At 43.3% G+C, this 19,177-nt stretch overlaps 1 pseudogene; it reads right to left on the reverse strand.

Moving 5' to 3' along the window:
- Positions 1-1,593: 1,593 nt before the first annotated feature.
- LOC143390342 (olfactory receptor 11L1-like) lies at positions 1,594-2,552 on the reverse strand (annotated as a pseudogene).
- Between the last annotated feature and the right edge of the window lie 16,625 nt (positions 2,553-19,177).

Consider the following 19,177-nt stretch of genomic DNA (forward strand, 5'->3'; position numbering starts at 1 on the left):
CAGCTACCAGGGAGGGAGTTCAGATTCGGCCTGAGGCCATAACTCAGGATATAGGAGGGTGTCTCTAGAGGTTGGCTGCCACCATGACAGGATGAGGACCTCGCCTTCCTCGAGTTTGCACACAACGCCGAGCAGCTCCTCAGGGTTGGGACAGTTTGCACATGGCTTTGAGGTTCTGGTAGAAAGCCAAGGTTTAGAGAAGATGTTGTGTGGCCCAAGTTTCATGTTACCTGTAAAGGTCACCTTGGTGATAATTGCAAGATTGTTCACTGCTTCAAAAGTGAAAATTAACCAGGCATTCACCAAAGATTTTATCATAGCTCTCGTGGAATCCAGAGAATCTCATCATAGTCCTGTGCTACAAACTCTGGATTTTATTCCATTTTCTTGTCATTAAAAACACCTTGGTCGAGTAGTTTGTTCTAGTTTGCCTCTGGAGACTGGATGTGGTCCTGACCTCCTAGCCGGGCAGGTTTTCAGCCCAGAGGTCCAGGTGAGGTCCTGCCATCACTTGGCTTGCCCTGGCAACTGGGCCACATGGCACTTACAGGGAGCAGGTGGAGGAAGCCTGACCTAGGGGGCTGGCTCAGGAGTTAAGGTCCGTCCCCTGCTGTCACCTGTGCTCCTGTGCTGCACTGATGGGAATGACAGGGCTTCCTCCTCACAGGAGAGGGCTGAGCAGCGGGGAACACCTGGAGCCCTTCATTCTTCTCTTTCAGAATCAGACTTGTTTTTGCTTAATTAGGTGTCTCCTTGCCTACGTTGTAGGAATCTGAAACAGTCACTACCTCACCACCTAAGATATTCCATTCTCAGTGTCCAGATCTAATTTATTTATTTTTTTTAACTTTTGAGTCATGGTCTCTTGCTAATTTTTGAAATACAGTTCATTTTTTTTCTTTTAATATTTATTTATTTATTTATTTATTTATTTAATATTTTTTTCTTTTAATATTTATTTTTTAGTTGTAGGTGGACACAATACCTTTATTTTATTTTTATGTGGTGCTGAGGGTGGAACCCAGTGCCTCACACGTGCTAGGCGAGTGTTCTACCTCTGAGCCACAACCCCAGCCCCATTTACTCATGGATTTATGTTCCTCAGAAAAATCCTGACGGCCCAATTTTTCTAACAGAATTACTAAGCTGCATTATCATTGACAAGTCAACATCAATCCCTGAGAAGAACATTGACTTGGCATGTGTGTGTAGGAAATGTCCCTGAAGGGGACACATCTTTGAGGTACAAAGGACCAAGTATAGATCAGACCATCAGATCATTAGATGAAGGACCACTGCCCCCACTTAACAGAGATTTTGTGGCCCCCGGGGTCGCTGGAACAGTGCCACTCGGCCAGCCTGTGGACGCATTAGGGCAGGAGCCTGAGTCAGGTACCTTCCCCCATCACAGCGCTGTCCTAAGGCACCACAGGCAGAGCAGACGTGGAACGGTGTCCACTGGAGTTCAAAACACAAGTACCATGCACGGGTGGCCACGTTAGGTGGTATCAAGAGCAGACTATAGTTTTTAGTACTTACCATTTGCACCTGAGTTTGAGTTTCCATTCTAAACTGCTTTTCTGTGTTGATATCTCAAAACTCCTGTCTGTTTCTGGTCAAGAGGAATCTCTTCTGTGCCAAAATTTTCCTGAACGCTTTCTTCACGTCTTTGTTTCTCAGGGTATATATGAGTGGGTTCACCAGCGGGGTGACCACGCAGTAGAACACAGAGATCACTTTGCCAATGGTGAAGTTGTACTTGGCTGGAGGGCGGACGTAGGCGAAGATGATGGTGCCGTAGTAGATGGTGACCATGGTGAGGTGGGAGGCACAGGTGGAGAAGGTCTTCTTCCGAGCCTCTAGGGAGGACAGCCTGAGGACGGTGGCCACGATGTTGCCGTAGGAGGACATGGTGAGGAGGAAGGAGCTGAGAATCACCACAGAGCTGCAGGTGTAGCCCAAGGCCTCTGCCAAGAACGTGTCTGAGCAGGAAAGTTTAAAAATGGGGTCTGAGTCACAGAAGAAGTGGTTGATCTTCTGGGGGCCACAGAAGTTCAGGCGAGAGATGAGTATGGTAGGTAGGAGGGGGCCGAGAAGCCCCCAACCCAAGACCAAGCTGCAAAGCGCAGGCAGAGCTGAAGGCTCAGGAGGAGGGAGTAGCGGAGAGGGCTGCAGATGGCCACATACCGGTCGTAGGCCATCACCGCCAGCAAGATGCACTCAGTAGCCCCCATGGAGAAGAAGAAGTAGTACTGGACAATGCAGCCAGGGACAGAGATGGCCGCGCCCTTGGACAGGCAGGTGGCCAACAGCTTAGGCACCGTGGCTGTGGTGTACCAGATCTCCAGGAAGGACAGGTTTCCTAGGAAAACGTACATGGGTGTCTGCAGCGTGGCCTCCACCAGGACGATGAAGATGATGAGGGTGTTTCCCACCAGGGAGAGCAGGTACACGGCCAGGAACAGCGCGAAAAGCGCGTGCTGCAGCCAGGGCGCTCCCGAGAACCCCAGCAGAAGGAACTCCCTCACCACTGTCCTGTTGGCCAGGTCCATGCCGCATCCTCTGGTCGGAAAGGAGTCGACCACACTCAGGACCTGGGAGACTTCACCTGGGCTGTCTGGCCGATCCTCAGGAACAGCCTCCCATGGGGCAGTTCTGGTAATCCAAGTTTTACAGATGAGAAAATGAGGGGGTCAGCCGTTTTCTTAGGGGTCTCCTCACCCTTCAGTGGCAGGGTGGGTTGGAACCCAGGAAGGTGGCCCAGGCCAGTCCAAACTTGTACATCAAAGGACTGATCCTGGCATGGCCCTGTCACTGGAAACTCACCTCCCAAAGCACAGAGGGTGCCTGAGAGACCAAGATGGGGGCCTGCTCTTCGGGAAGGTGGAGTGCCCCCAGCTTCAGCCTGGGGACCCGTCATCTGATCCATCAGTCAAGGGCGGGCAGAGAGGGTGGTCTCCGTGAAACCAGCCTCAGAGCACAAAGCAGGGGTGGAGGGGACACGAGCGGAAGACGTCTGTTCACAGGCACTCTTCACCCCCCAAGTTCTGGCTGACTTTAGAATCCTGGCACCTGTTATTTGCATCTGTCAGAAATAGTCAAGCAAATAGATTCTTTTTTTTTTTTTTAAATATTTATTTATTTAGCTATTGGTGGACACAACATCTTTGTTTGTATGTGGTGCTGAGGATCGAACCCGGGCCGCACGCATGCCAGGCGAGCGCACTACCACTTGAGCCACATCCCCAGCCCAGCAAATAGATTCTTAAATGGACCAGAAAGCTCTAGAGAAGTGAGGATTCCCAGAAGGTTCACCCAGGTGTCTCAGTGCCAAAAATCCAGATGATGATATAAAGGAAAAAAATATCTGGGTAGTCATCCTAAAAATGTTCTCGTATGTGTAGAATGGGATGGAAGTGTTTATAAAGTCTGTGCAGAAACAACACAGGCATCTGTCTCCAGCATCATCGTGAAAATAACAGCTGAGTGCGACGTGCGGTCAGCTGGGTCCTGTCTGCCTACCTCCTGCTTTAGGACATGGAGATTCTCAGTCACCAGACCCACAGGCTCCCCCAGGGCGTCCACATTCCCTGCAGTGCACAGGAGAAGAAGGGAGGGGAGCTTTCATTGACGGATCTTGGAAATTATTCACCACAGAGTTAGAAGATCAAGTAATGTTACTGTGGTTGGGGATATCATTTCTAAAATTTTTTTTATTTGCTTTAATCAGTTATACATGACAGCAGAATGCATTTATGCACTTTGCTATACATAGATGGGATATGATTTCTCATTTTTCTGAGTGTACATTGTTATAGGAACATATTGGTCATCCAGTCACACAGATATATAAAGTAATGATGTCTGTAAGTCACCTAAAAATGCTGACATTTTTTTTCATATTTCTGTAACAAAATTTAAATTGTACTTCTTGCTACACCACAATCGAACAGCATTTGAAATTCACACCATCCCTCCCTTTTCCTAAGTCTTTTCCCTAGTCACCTAGTCCTCTGTACTGACAGGCAGGCTCCATTTTCTTCTGCTGCAGAAATTTAGAAAGTGAAGGGAGAAAATATCTTCTAAACCAAGCAAAACTTTCATTAAAATAAAACTCAAGTGCAAAAATCAACTCACATTTTATTAAGTTGGTGGTTTTAATGCATAGCCTGCAGTCTTTGCTCCCACGTGGAGGAGGTCCTGCTAAGCCACCAGCATCACTCCTGGGCAGTTATGGGCCTGGCCCTTTCCTATGGGCTACTGGGGAGCAGGTGCACAGCTTTTCCCTGGGTACACACACATGCTGTTGTATTTTGCTCATTTTCAGAAATGTGATGTTGTTGGTCAAATAATATTACTCCTTCTTTTCAGCGAGGCCATGGCTCAAATCAAATGAACCCACTGCCTCATCGACATAGCGGGACCTCCTGGCGGCTGTGCTGTTCGACGTCACACAGCATCTGTGTTACCAGTTAGCACCCCAGTGTTTGCTTGTCTTTCTCCCCTGTGGTCAGTGCTGGGGAGGGAAGGCCAGGGAATCTCCCTGGGGGCTTCATTAGGACTTCTTAGCATGGGAGAGCTGGGCTCAACTTTGGGACATCACAGGGGCTCCCTGAGGATTTACTTTCGTGAGGGTCACAGTTGCTCTCCCAGGGACTGAGGAAGAACAGAGGAGGCCTTAGGGATGCCCCCAGGCCCCAGGCCACTGCAGCTGCCCTGCCTGTGGCACTCCCCTTAGAAACAGGACTGATGCAGCCCTAGCCCAGTGGGCCCTGGCTCCACGCCCAGCATTGCAAAGGGATGGCAGAGATGGGGCTGCTCTCTGGCCCCACAGCGAGGTTGCAGCACCAGGCGCCCTGAACACACATACAAGCCCTCTGGCCACAGGGAAGTCTCCTTCACAAACACAGAGCTAAAACACAAAGGGGTCCTCGTCCTTCCACAACAGTGAGTGAGCCTAGGGCGACAAGGCCTCCCACCAGGAGGTGGGCATAGCAGTCGGCAGGGTCTGCGGGGAGCACCCTGGGTGTCAGGAGATGATATGGATGCATGCACAGCGACAAGGGGACCTGGAAAGAAGTGTGACATTGTTCAAGTCACTTCAAAAAAGAGGTCTTTGATCTTCTTAATTTAATTTTTATTACATATTTAAAAAATCATTTATGGGGTAGAAAGTCATGATTTTTCTGAATACAAAAAATCAAACCAAACTAATGAAAATAGGCATTAATCTCAAACACTTAACACATTCGTGATGAGAACATTGGAAGTTCACTCTCAGCGATATGTAACACGCAGTTCTTATTGTCAGCTGTACCACCATGGTGTGTAGTGACCTCAGAAAAGTCAGACTTCCTCCTGCCCAGCTGAGGCTGCCGTCCATTACTGCTGTCCCCTCCTCCCAGGCCCCCACCCTGGCACAGGGAAGCTGCCCTCTGCTCCTGGGAGGTGACCTTTTAGGGTCCACCTGTGAGAACCGGAGGCCTTTGGGTCTCTGCTTATCTCACTCGACATGACATTCTCTGGCTCCATCAATGTCATCGCACACTACAGAATTTCTCTTTCTTTGAAGCTGATTGATAGGAAAGCCCTGGTGTGAACAACCGCACCTTCCCTGGGACCCATCCATCTGTGGGCACTTAGGTTGGCTCGTTGGCATCTGTGAGTAACACCACATCCCACGTGGCAGGCCAGCTGTCCCTCTGACATGCTGACTTCAACATGTTTGGGTAAATACCAGACCTGAAATGGCTGGTCATAGAGAAAGTCTTTTTTTTTTTTTTTCTGGATTTTGCCTACCATTTTCCATAATCACTGTAATAAATTGCATTCTCACCAGGGGGCTCATTTTTTTTCCACCTCCTTGCCAATACTTACTTTCCATCTTTTTGATAACAAACTTTTTCTTTTCTTTTCTTTCTTTTTTTTTTTTTTTTTGTAGTGGGGATTGAACCCAGGGACACTTAACCACTGAGCCATGTCCCCAGCCCTTTTTATATTTATTTACAGACAAGCTCTCACTGAGTGGCTGAGGCTTGCTTCAAAGTCACCATCCTCGTCTTAGCCTCCCATTGATAACAACTGTTTTAACAGGTCAGGGTGATGCCTCATGGTGGTCTAATCTGCATGTGCCCAGTGATCAGCCCTTTTGGGCGTGTCTCCATGTCATGGCAAAAGTGCAGTAAATCACCAAGTCGACCATAAAGCAGGAGGCAGAAACTTGTTTCACCATGTTTGTCCTTCCCAGTGAACCCACCCTGATTTGTCTGCGTTGATTCTGTTCCCTGTGGCTTAATAGTTCCTTTCTAGTTCACTGCCCGCAACTCTTGGGGAGCAGCTAGGGTTTTCTCTGAATGCAGTCATGTGCTCAGTGAGACCCTTTCACCTCCTCCTGTCTTGTTTGGGCCCTCTGAGTTCCCTTTCTGTGCCATTGCTCTGCTCCAGTGCCCTGCCGGCGGGCGGTTTGGGGCTATTGACCTGGGGGCTTTCTCTACTCACACTTGGTTCCGTGCTGGCTGCAGGATCTCATGCTTACTGAGGCATGTTTCTTCTGCACCTCTTCTGGACCTCTGGTTCAGTTTCTTCAGGAAAGTTGAATTTTGTCCTAGCCTCGTCTTATTCACTGAGACGATTACACATTTTTTACCTGAATGTCATATACTGATCTGCTCATAATGACCCACCAGCATCCTGGGAACTACAGGCTACTTGACCACAGTGAATGACCCTTTTGATGTGGGGTTGAGATTGGGTTGCTAGGATTTTGCAAAGGATATTGCATGTATGCTCATGAGGGGAATCATCTCTGTGAAACAAACACTTTTGTCATGTCACATCAGCATGTCTCCATGCTCTCTTCCATGTACTCTGCAAAGGTGAGGCAATTGTAAGACCTACCCAATTTGAGCCAATTATTATCCATTAAAAAATAATGCCCTCTTAGTGACTTCAGAGGACTGACTCCTCAGGTAGGGCAACTTGGGGTATATGGTGCTTCCCTGAGTGACAGAGGAACCTATGCTGGTAGTGGTGTTGATAGGGAACAGACAAACATGAGCAGTGGGAACAGGAAGTTAAGGGCTTAATTCTATAAACTGGGTCCACTGTGCTGATACCCACATGCTTTCTTTCCTATGAAGCAATTTACTATAGCCCTGCCTGGCTCAAGTTGAGAGCATTATTACCTTCCTCAGCAAACTACCTATTATATGCAGGCCCCCAAATGCTGAAAATAACAAAAGTTAGCTTGAAGGGGGAGGCTTTTGTGACCTACATACAGATCAGATCCCAGAACTAAGGAAGCTAAGAATAATTGCCCTTAATCATAAAATCTATAAGAACAGGTTCCGATTAGAACTGGTCAGCACAGGACAAAGTGACCCAGAATTGTCATGGCAGTATGGACTTGAAACTCTGCTGTCATCTTGCTCAGTCAAAAGTCAAGAGGTAAACCTGGAAACTTCCCAGAACCCCCAATAAAACTGGAGGGAAGGAGAGGCACTCTGTCCCTTTCCTTTCTGAGAGGACCCAACTTTCTCCCTTGAGTGTGTGTCCCTTACTTTTTCCCACCCTTATTAAACTTATACCTGTTACTCTGAGTGACATGTCTGAAATCTTTCTTGACTTGACCACAAGAATCAGGTTTTGAAAGGGGGCGCTTGGTGCTTCCTAAGTATTGCAGAAGGCCCCAGCCTATAACACTGAAAGATGATCCAGCTTGGATACTGGTACTTTCCTGCTTCCCTTGGAGTGATTCATTGGACATGGCTAGTCCTCTGGTCCCGCCAAACTCTCAGGGAGCTTGGAGATGTGGAGACTGGGTGAAATGATAACATTTTCAATACTTAGCATGAACGTTGGACCAATACCGGGAAACCTCTGCATTTTCAAAGCAATCCAATAGTCCCTTCTCCCAGCCTGTAAACAGGTGATAAAAGAATCCTCTGTGAAAGATAAAGCCAGATGTCATTACATTGGCAAAGAATGGTTTTAATCTATAACATACTGTTACACTAGGAAAAAGAGTTACGTAAATTCAACTTCAATTTGTACAGAGGCGATTTTATAAGAAAGCACAAGTGCCCCCTTCAACCTTTTAAAAGCAGGTGGAGAAATTCTAACTTCTGCTTGATCATCATTTCCTTCTTTACTGCTTAGTGCCTTCTTAATATTTGCCCCAAGGTGATCATTAACTCTACCTGAAATCACCATCCTGGGGGCCACATAATGACAAGCAGAAAAACTGAATGTGGAAGTAAAGGAGATGGGAGACAGTCTGACAACCCAAAAGTGAGGAGGAAGAACCAGAATCTGGGCTCTGAATAGACTGAAGGATTCAGATCTCAACCTGCAATTCCTGGAGTTCCAATGCTGCATGTGAACTACACATGAGGTCAAAGCAGGGGTTAGGAAGGTTCAGGGGAAGGAAAGGAGAGGCACAGTCAGAGTTGAGGGGAAGGAGATGAAATAGGAAGTTCTGGAATAAAGAGAACAAAAAGCTCCTGCTATAGTTGGAGCCAGCACTTTTGGCTGGATATCTGAATTGGCCTTAGTTGCCTCTGTAGTTTTAGGTACCCTAGTCTCCTCTTCGTTCAACCCATCTTCAACTTTTAATTCATAGTAACTCCACCCCCACCGATTCTGTCAGAATAATATGGGCAGATACACTGATGCTGAGATCTTTATTCTAGGCCTGGGGCTGTGAAGCAGTGGGCTACTGCAGCACAGGACATACAAGAAGATACACACACACAGGCATGGGAAGAAATGAGAATCATTAAGACTGGCCCCTTGGGCTGGGGATGTGGCTCAAGCGGTAGCGCGCTCGACTGGCATGCCTGGCATGCGTGCGGCCCGGGTTCGATCCTCAGAACCACATACAAACAAAGATGTTGTGTCCGCCGAAAACTAGAAAATAAATATTAAAAAAAAAATTATCTCTCTCTCTCTCTCTCTCTCTCTCTCTCTCTCCCTTTAAAAAAAAAAAAAAGACTGGCTCTTTCCTTCTTGTAGGCAGATGTGTGTATTGTAAACAAGGGACAACACAATGAAGGCAGTTCATAGGGAAAATGAGTTAGTAGCAATTTGAGGCTCAAGGTATTTTTGGAAGGCAGCCCATGGTAAGAAATACATTTTATATCATCCTAGTACACACCTATACATCTTTGAAAATTTCAAAGACATTCAAACAAAATAAAGCTTATCTTTCAACGTGTGAATTTCTCTTATGTATTATTTTGCATTGTGTTCTATTTCAATTATAAGTAATCATCAGCTCCCCAGAGCCAATTCTACCTGCAATTTTAGAAAATGCTGAGTTAGGGCTGGGGTTGTGGCTCAGTGGTAGAGCGCTCGCCTCGCACATGCGAGACCCTGGGTTCAATCCTCAGCACCACATAAAAATAAATAAGTGAAATAAAGGTGTTTAAAAAATGCTGAGTTAGAACAATGCATCCAATGTTCCACCTTCCCCTGCCTCAGTTCCAGATGGTGAACTCACTAAGTCAGCCCATCTTCTTCTATGTGTTGGGATGGGCAATGTTACAATTTCCTCTAAGACTTTCCGACTTTGGTACCACATACTTTGATTTTCAAGCAGATCCCCTTTATCCTGTGGCAGAGTTTAATCTTGCCGGCCTAAGAGTCACTCTCCTACTTTACAACATATCTGCACTTAATCCATTTGAGAATTTTATCCAGAAGCCAATTTTATTTCAGAGGTCCTGGAAGGGTAGCTCTCTGTTATACCTCAATATTTCTCAGCACTGCCAATCAAAAGAATAATAATAATAATAATAATAATAATAATAATAATAATACTTGGTTCCTATATCATAACACAAAAATTCCACAGATTTAAAAGCAAATATAGCCTGGTGGTGTACCCTGTAAATCCAGCAACTAGAGGAAGCTGAGCCAGGAGGATCATTAAGTTCCAGGCCTGCATCAGTAACACAGCAAGGCTCACAAGCAACTTGGCCAGATTCAAAAACAAAAACACGGGCATGTTTTAAAATTAAAAAAAAAAAGAAATAAAAAAAGCAAAAGCATAGGCAAATTTTACAAAACGAGAATAAAGAAAATCCAAATTCATTAAACAAAAATTTAAAGATATTGAACATATCAGAGGTAGTATCTTCAAGTTCTGAGGAAAAGCAAGATCTCTCAGGGGGAAAGAAGGGAACCCCAAGGACCATAGGTCCTCTAACACAGGAACCCACACACAAAGTGAAGACTCTCCCTCATCCTATCCTCCACACAGTGTATAGAGGGAGATACACGGGGCTGCAAGCTCACAACTGCCTGTGAGGGCTCCAGCAGACCACGGTTCAAGCTGCTGCCCAGCTCACCCCACAGCCTGAGAGGACAACTCCCAACTGCACAGAGGGCTCCAGCAAGGCCGAAGTCGCCACGCAGAGAGGGACCGGAGCCCTGGGTTGCGCCTGCCGCCCAGCCCACCCACGGCCGCGGGTAACCAATGCCCAGGTCGCCCTGGAGGACTCGGCCTGCTGGAGGCTGAGCTCTCCGCCCGGAGGCGGTTCCCGACTGGCGCCTCTGGTCTCAGAACTCCGCTGCACACTCACCATATCCGGCTTCCGGGGAGGCTCGCGCAGTCGGGGTGGATGACAGGGCGACTGGGGACGGCCAGAGCCTCCGAGGCCTCGCTGGCCGAAGAACGGACTCCAATATGGCGGAATCCCGGAACCAAGGTCCGCAAGACTAGGAAATCCTGCCTTCTCCTTTCTAGAAATGTGTTTGATTGGACAGTCCTCATGCACGTGTCCCTGATTGGATAGAGCTTGAGACCCCCGCCATCTTATACCCTGAGTGAGAGGGAATCCATAACCTTCAGCTGAATGAGGCCAAAATAACAGTCTTTGCTGGATCTTTCCATTCCCCCTACTATGCAGGTACATTTGCATTTTTAACCTTGTATGTAAGATCATATTCATTTATCTATTGTATGTGTATGTGTATGTTAATCACAAATGGACAGAGTACAATGAAAATAATTTTTAAATTTCCTGTAACTTTGGTGTCTATTCTTGTGAGGAGGAACTTGAAGGAAACAGTCACTTAAGGAAACTATGTGCAATACAAATAATTTAAAATTTTCTTGGGTTTTTATATTAAAAATTAAGAGGATTGCCGGGCGTGGTGGTGCACGCCTGTAATCCCAGCCGCCCAGGAGGCTGAGGCAGGAGGATTGTGAGTTCAAAGCCAGCCTCAGCAATGGTGGGGCACTAAGCAACTCAGTGAGACCTTGTCTCTAAATCAAATACAAAATAGGGTAGAGGATGTGGCTCAGTGGTTGAGTGCAGCTGAGTTCAATCCCTAGTACCAAAAAAAAAAAAAAAAAAGATGAAAGTGTCATATTTTAATCCAAAATATTATCATTGTTATTAACATAATATTATTGTGACATCTATATACTAAGTCTTGCTACTAAGTCTTCAAATCTCATATTGTTGTAAGGCTCCAGCACTGTCCAGCCGAGCAGCTACATTTCAACTTTTTGAGCTATAACTCCCTGACCTCAGGGAGGTGAAGGGCTTGACCTCCATTTCATACAGCAGATGAGGGAACAGAAAATCTATAAGGCACCTATTGTTTGCCAGACAACTTGTAATCAACATGTCACTGAATATTAGCATCCTGCCTATCACTATTAGTTTATCTATCACTAGATGATAGGTCATCCCAAAATATATTAGCTTATAACCAGTGGTCAGCAATTTATACTGAGCTCAACTGGGCTCCTCCTCCTGTATGTGGTTAGCTGATGGCTGGCTAGATGGCTCAGCTTCAAAGTGTGATCTGGCTGTCATCTGGGATACCTATTCTTCTCCCCTTGATATCTCATCCTCCAGTAGGCCAATGTGGGCTCATTCTCATGGATAGCAGGGTTCTAAAAGAAAAAGAGAAAGCATTCAAGACCTTTTGAGCCCTGGTACCATACTGATACACTTTTGTCATCACAGCTTTGTATGAGTTGTAGCAAATAAGGCCATCCCAGATATAACTTTTGGTAAACAGACTCTGTCTCTTAATGGAAGCAGCAGTAAAAGCACATTGCCAAGGTCATTTCCTGTTTCCATAATTTAAAGTTCAATCTTTTGGTAGATACTGTTGAGTTATACAGACATACATGTAGAACTGCATGCATGTGATTTGGCTTAAGCTTATACAGTAACCCATGCTACAGGAGAAACACACATTGGTAGCCTCACAATTAAGACCAAGGCTGAACTGCAAAATAAGTTTGCTTTAATCTATTTAAACTCTGGAGGTCAAGGCTTTGGGAAGATCTAAAGACATGAGATTCCCTCCTCTTCCTTTGTTTGCTCTCCCATCTCTGCAAGAGGGATGGGCCTTGGCCCAGCAGAAAATGGGTAGAATGAAATTCCTTTGGAGGCTTCCTGGTGGAGTTCCCTGCCATCTGTCAGGGCATTGACTCTCCCTGTTCTTGACCCTGAGGAGAAATATTGAGAGGTAAAAGTGTTTCATCACCTGTGGCATGAAATGGAGCTTCAAGTCCTGCACTTCCCTGAGTTCAGGGGAGGAGTCAGCTTTCAAAGCTGGAATGTGACTGCTCTGATCTGACATCTGCAGGAGGCTTAAAATAGAGTGAGCTTTGAAGATTTATAGCAAAAGTATATTTACTTCACAATAATTACATATTGATACATACTGTAATGATAATATTTTGGATGTATTGTTATTACAATCAACTTTATCTTTTCTTTTAGTATTTTAATGTTCATACTAGTGCCTCCCATTTTATTTGTGTTGGATATTGCTGCCTTAGGGTATTGCTTCCCAGTTCAAAGTTCATGCTACTGCCTCACAAGACCAAAGATCAGAAAAGCTATGGGAACTTTAAAAATAATATTCACTACATTCTTTCATTTGTGAATAATATGTACATTCACATAATTAATAAGTTGATATGACCTTGTTGGGCCCGTAAGTTGGAAAGCAGCCTATGTTAGGAACTCTTAGGGTTCAGCACTCTGAACCCAGATGTTGCAGTTGGCACACTAACCATGCTCAGTCTTATCACCATGGTAACCTGGCTTCCCTTGTGTGCTCAGCCTGTTCCTTTCCTGCTGTTTTTCTGCCATTGACCTTTTAGTCCATGGGTCGCCACTCCTAAATGTGTTGCTAGCTCATTGGGTTATGTGACCCTCAGATCAATCTGCCCAGTAACAGGATATACATACCTTATATATAATCAGAGAGATGATAAATTATTGTATAATGGTACATTAAGAATTGTAATGCAAAATAAATAAATAAAAATCATTAAAAAAAACTTGCCTATGCAGTAATAAAGTAGATGGAGTTCTTTTTTTTTTTTTTTTGAATCAAATGGGGTATAATTTCTCATTTTTCTGAGTGTATAGGTTGTAGAATCACATTGGTCATACAGTCACGTATATACACACAGCAATACTAGTGTCTATTTTATTCTGCTGCCCTTCCTATCCCCTCTTCCCCTCCCCTCTCCTCCCATCACTTCTCTCTACCCAATCTAATGTGACACACTTTTTTTCCCCCTCACATCATCATATAACGATGAGGGTCTCCTTCCATTTTCCATGCAATTCCCCTTGTCCTTCCCTTTCCCTCCCACCTCTCTTCCCTATTTAGTGGTAATCTTCTTCTCATGCTCTTCCTCCCTATCCCATTTTGAGTCCCCCCCCCTTATATCAGAGAATACATTCCGCATTTGTGTTTTAGGGATTGGCTAACTTAACTTAGCATAATCTGCTCTAATGCCATCCATTTCCCTGCAGATGCCATGATCTTGTTATTTTTTAGTGCTGAGTAATATTCCATTGTGTATAAATGCCACATTTTTTTTATCCATTAATACACTGAAGGACATCTAGGTTGGCTCCACAGTTTAGCTATTGTGAATTGTGCTGCTATAAACATTGATATGGCTGTGTCCCTGTAGTATGTTGTTTTTAGGTCCTTTGGGTATAGTCTGAGAAAAGGAATAGCTGGGTCAAATGGTGGTTCCATTCCCAGTTTTCCAAGAAATCTCCATACTGCTTTTCATATTGGCTGCACTAATTTGCAGTCCCACCAGCAGTGTATGAGTGTACCTTTTTCCCCACATCCTTGCCAACACTTGTTGTTGTTTGTCTTCATAATGGCTGCCATTCTTACTGGGGTGAGATGGTATCTTAGAGTAGTTTTTATTTGCATTTCTCTGATTGCTAGAGATGATGAGCATTTTTTCATATATTTGTTGATTGATTGTATATCCTTTTCTGAGAAGTGTCTGTTCAGGTCCTTGGCCCATTTATTGATTGGATTATTTATTTTTTTGGTGCTTATCTTGTTGAGCTCTTTATATACCCTAGATGTGTGAGGGGTAAAAATATGTACCCAGGATGTAGGCTCTCTATTCACCTCACAGATTATTTCTTTTGCTAAGAATAAACTTTTTAGTTTGAATCCATCCAATTTGTTGATTCTTGGTTTTAATTCTTGTGCTATAGGAGTCTTATTAAGGAAGTTGGGGCCTAAATCCACATGATGAAGATTAGGGTCTACTTTTTCTTCTATTAGATGCAGAGTCTCTGGTCTAATTCCTAGGTCCTTGATCTATTTTGAGTTAATTTTTGTGCATGGTGAGAGAAAGGGATTCAATTTCATTTTGTTTCATATGGATTTCCAGTTTTCCCAGCACCATTTGTTGAAGATGGTATCCTTTCTCCAGTGCATGCTTTTGGCACCTTTATCTAATATAAGATAGTTTTAATTTTGTGGGTTAGTCTCTGTGTCCTCTATTGTATACCATTGGTCTACCAACCTGTTTTGGTGCCAGTACCATGCTGTTTTTGTTACTATTGCTTTGCAGTATAGTTTAAGGTCTGATATAGCGATACCACCTGTTTCACTCTTCCTGCTTAGAATTGCTTTAGCTATTCTGGGTCTCTTGTTCTTCCAGATGAATTTCATGATTGCTTTTTCTATTTCTATGAGGAATACCATTGGGATTTTGATCAGAATTGCATTGAATCTGTATAGTGCTTTTGGTAGTATGGTCATTTTAATAATACTAACTCTGCCTATCCATGAGCAAAGTAGATCTTTCCATTTTCTAAGGACTTCTTCTATTTCTCTCTTTAGGGTTCTGTAGTTTTCATTGTATAGATCTTTTACCTCTTTTGTTAAGTTGATTCCCAAGTATTTTATTTTTTTTTGAGCATATTGTGAATGGGCTAGTTTTCCTCAATTCCTTTTCAGAGGATTTGCCACTTACATACAGAAATGCCTTTGATTTATGGGTGTTGATTTTATATCCTGCCACTTTGCTGAATTCATTTATTAGTTCTAGAAGTTTCCTGGTGGAGTCTTTTGGGTCTTCTAGGTAAATCATATCATCAGCAAATAGTGCTAATTTAAGTTCTTCTTTTCCTAAAGTTATTCCTTTAATTTCTTTCATCTGTCTAATTGCTCTGGCCAGTGTCTCAAGAGCTATGTTGAGTAGAAGTGGTGAGAGAGGGCATCCCTGTCTTGTTACAGATTTTAGAGGGAATGCCTTCAGTTCTTCTCCGTTTAGAATGATGTTGGCCTGAGGCTTAGCGTACATAGCTTTTACAATGTTGAGGTAAGTTCCTGTTATCTCTAGTTTTTCTAGTGTTTTGAACATAAAGGGGTACTGTATTTTGTCAAATGCTTTTCCTGTGTCTATCAAGATGATCATATGGTTCTTATCTTTAAGTCTATTGATGTGATGAATTACATTTATTGATTTCCGTATGTTGAATCATCCTTGCATCCCTGGGATGAATCCCACTTGATCATAGTGCACGATCTTTTTGATATGTTTTTGTATTAGACTTGCCAGAATTTTATTGAGGATTTTTGCATCTATGTTCATTAGACATATTTGTCTGAAGTTTTCTTTCTTTGAGGTGTCTTTGTCTGGTTTTGGAATCAGGGTGATATTGGCCTCGTAGAATGAATTTGGAAGTAGTCCCTCTTTTTCTATTTCCTGAAATAGATTGTAGAGTATTGGTATTAGTTCTTCTTTAAAGGTCTTGTAAAACTCAGCTGTATATCATTTTGGGCTTTTCTTGGTTGGTAATATTTTGATGGCTTCATCTATTTCCTCACTTGATATTGGTCTGTTTATGTTGTATATATCTTCCTGACTCAGTCTGGGCAGATCATATGACTTAATGAATTTATTGATGCCTTCACTATCTTCTGTTTTATTAGAGTATAACATTTCAAAATAATTTCTAATTATCTTATGTATTTCTGTAGTGCCTGTTGTGATATTGTGATATTTTTCATCCAGTATGCTAGTAATTTGGGTTCTCTCTCTTCTTCTCTTCATTAGCATGGCTAAGGGTCTGCCAATCTTATTTATTTTTTCAAAGAACCAACTTTTAGTTTTGTCAATTTTTTCAGTTGTTTCTTTTGTTTCGATTTCATTGATTTCAGCTCTGATTTTAATTATTTCTTGCCTTCAATCTGTGATTATTTTGTAAGGTATATAGGGACAGAATTTTATTTTTCTTCATTTATATCCATTTGATTTAGCAACATTGGTTGAAAGTTTGATAACAATGTGAAAAAGCAAAAAACTAAAAATTTAATAGAACATGCATACATCATCTACTATACCAGAAGATGTATCATACACCTCTTTCTATCTTCACAACATCATGTAGTATAAGTCCTTATTTTTAATTGAGAAATGAAGAAAATGATATTCCAAGAGCTGAGCATGCTGCTCAGAAATAACATCTACTAATCAAAAGAGCCACAAATGCAGTGAAGGAAACTGAGCCAGACATTTCCCTGGGGATTAGGACTGAATCATCAGAGTCACGTTTTACTGAGCAAATACTCTATAAGACCTGAGGTAGAAATGTGTATAAGGAGAGTATTTTTGAAAGTTACCTCAAAGAGGAGGTGCAAGGAAGTAGGAAAAGTGAGACAGGAAGGGAGGAAAAGACAGTGAAAGGTGTGTTGCTGAGTTGGGGACCACTGTGAGAAATCCGGGTTCTGGATAGTCCCTGAGGGTCCAGGTTGCAGGCATCTCAGTGATCCCCTGAGCCATGGGAAGCTGACACCTCTGCCTCATGTGACAGTTGCCATCAGCCACATTGACCTCCCTGTGAATGAGCCAAGTGAGCTCTCTTGGACTTGGGAAATAATTGTGGCAAAAGAATCGAGAGTCAAGGCTTAAATTGATTGGGGCTGTGTCCCTGTGTATGGGGTCTGTCCTCCAAATCAGCAGCTGGGCTGAGGGGCAGAGCCGGGGCCATCAGAGGACCTGTGCACTTTAAAAGTGGCATTCAAACCCCACTGCAAGTCTCGCTTTCCTCTTAACTCCTCAAGGCTGGCAGCACCCTCTTAAGTAGAGCAGAGCTGGAACGATTAGTAGAAGAATCACGGTCCTGCTGCTGTAGCTGGTGCTGAGGCTGTACCCGATGTGACTTCTTCCTACAGATCTTCAGTTTTAAGTTGGCACAACTGAACACTCGCACTTAGGTCTACGTGGCACACAGGGAAGGGACATTTGTAGGAGAAAGCACACATCTGCATGTGCTTCAGCACACCTTTTAGCATTTTCTACTAACCACATGGTATATTAACTAGCAGTTGCAGAATTTTATGATATTTAACAGTTTTGTGAATTTTTTTCAGACAGTTTCAGCATTTGCCTGTGAACATGAGAATGACAATTGGGGAATTTAAAGCAAAGCAAAAGTTTCAGCCACCCAGATCATCACAGCATGTGCAAAGCCCACTAAGCTCACAGGTAGTAACAGGACTATTCAGAGGATACCATCACTTGGTTCAGTTTAACTTTGTTTACGAGTTGATGCATCACTGCCCAGTGTCCATTACAAACATAGTTCCCAGGTCAGTCAGCTTGTGCAATTCTAGGACTTCCAGCATGCCCTGTGAAGAGCTCTGTGGATCTACCCCCAACCCCCAGCAAAATCACAGGAAATTGCTAAACAGAGCAACAGCAGCAACAGCTAGTCATGTTCATTCATTGGGAATGGTTCCAGGATGTATGAAGATGTAAAAGGCAGTGTAACGCTCAGTTTCTTCTTTTTACTCTTAACTGAGCTAGAAAGCAATAGTATGAAATTACAAATAAAACATACTCTTCTTCCTATACCATATGGAAATGTAACATATTTGCTAATTAGAATACAAAGAAGTTGGGTGGCAGTGAAGCTGTAATGGGTTAATGTGACTCCAGGTTATAAATCAGGAAAAAAAAGAAAGAAAAAAATTCAAATTAAGAGAACAATGGATAATAAATAAGGTTAAGATGACAAAATTCATAAATACCTTTTACCTCTCAGCTTTTTCAAAAGGCAAAACACCAGGAAAAAATAGAAGACTCAGGTAAATTTAGATATTACACAGGAGATGTTACTATCTCCCTTAGAAAAACAAAATTATATTTAGAGAAAAGTAATATGAACAGTGATTATGTCATTGTATTAGGTAATTCACATGAAATGGGCCAGTATCTGGAAACACAGACTAGACACAAGATAGAAAATAATGTGAAGAGACCTATCACAAGTGCAGAGGGTTTCATCAGCAATAATTATCGACTGCACACCAAGAAGTCTCATGTCCCTGTTATAGTACACTGGAGAATGCTACCAAACACTGGGAGATGTAATATTAGTTCTTTCCCAGTGCTCTAAAACATGAATAGTAGATGCAGTTCTCATCTCATTTTGAGTCAATAGTGCAGTGATGCCAAAATCATACAAAATTATTCACAAAAAATAATAACAAGGGACTGGGGCTGTGGCTCAGTGGTAGAGTGCTCGCTTAGCATGTGCGAGGCCCTGGGTTCGATTCTCAGCACCACATAAAAATAAATAATTAAAATAAAGGTTAAAAAATAATAACAAAACTACTTATTCTGGGCTGGGGATGTAACTTAGTGGTATAGTGGTTTTGCCTATAGCCTATGAGTTTATGTGTTTCATCCCCAGCATGCAAACAAACCAAAAAAAAAAGCCATAAAAATTCTTTTTTAAACAAAAATATTTATTTTTTTATATTGTAGTTCACTTGGCTTTGTTGTTTCTGGGCCTTTGATGAGTCAGTGTCATGATGGGAGTACATGCTTGAGCTGAGCTGCTCACCTCAGGGTGACTGGGAA

This window comes from Callospermophilus lateralis, chromosome 5 (assembly GCF_048772815.1).
Source record: "Callospermophilus lateralis isolate mCalLat2 chromosome 5, mCalLat2.hap1, whole genome shotgun sequence".
NCBI classification, from domain to species: Eukaryota; Metazoa; Chordata; class Mammalia; order Rodentia; family Sciuridae; genus Callospermophilus; species Callospermophilus lateralis.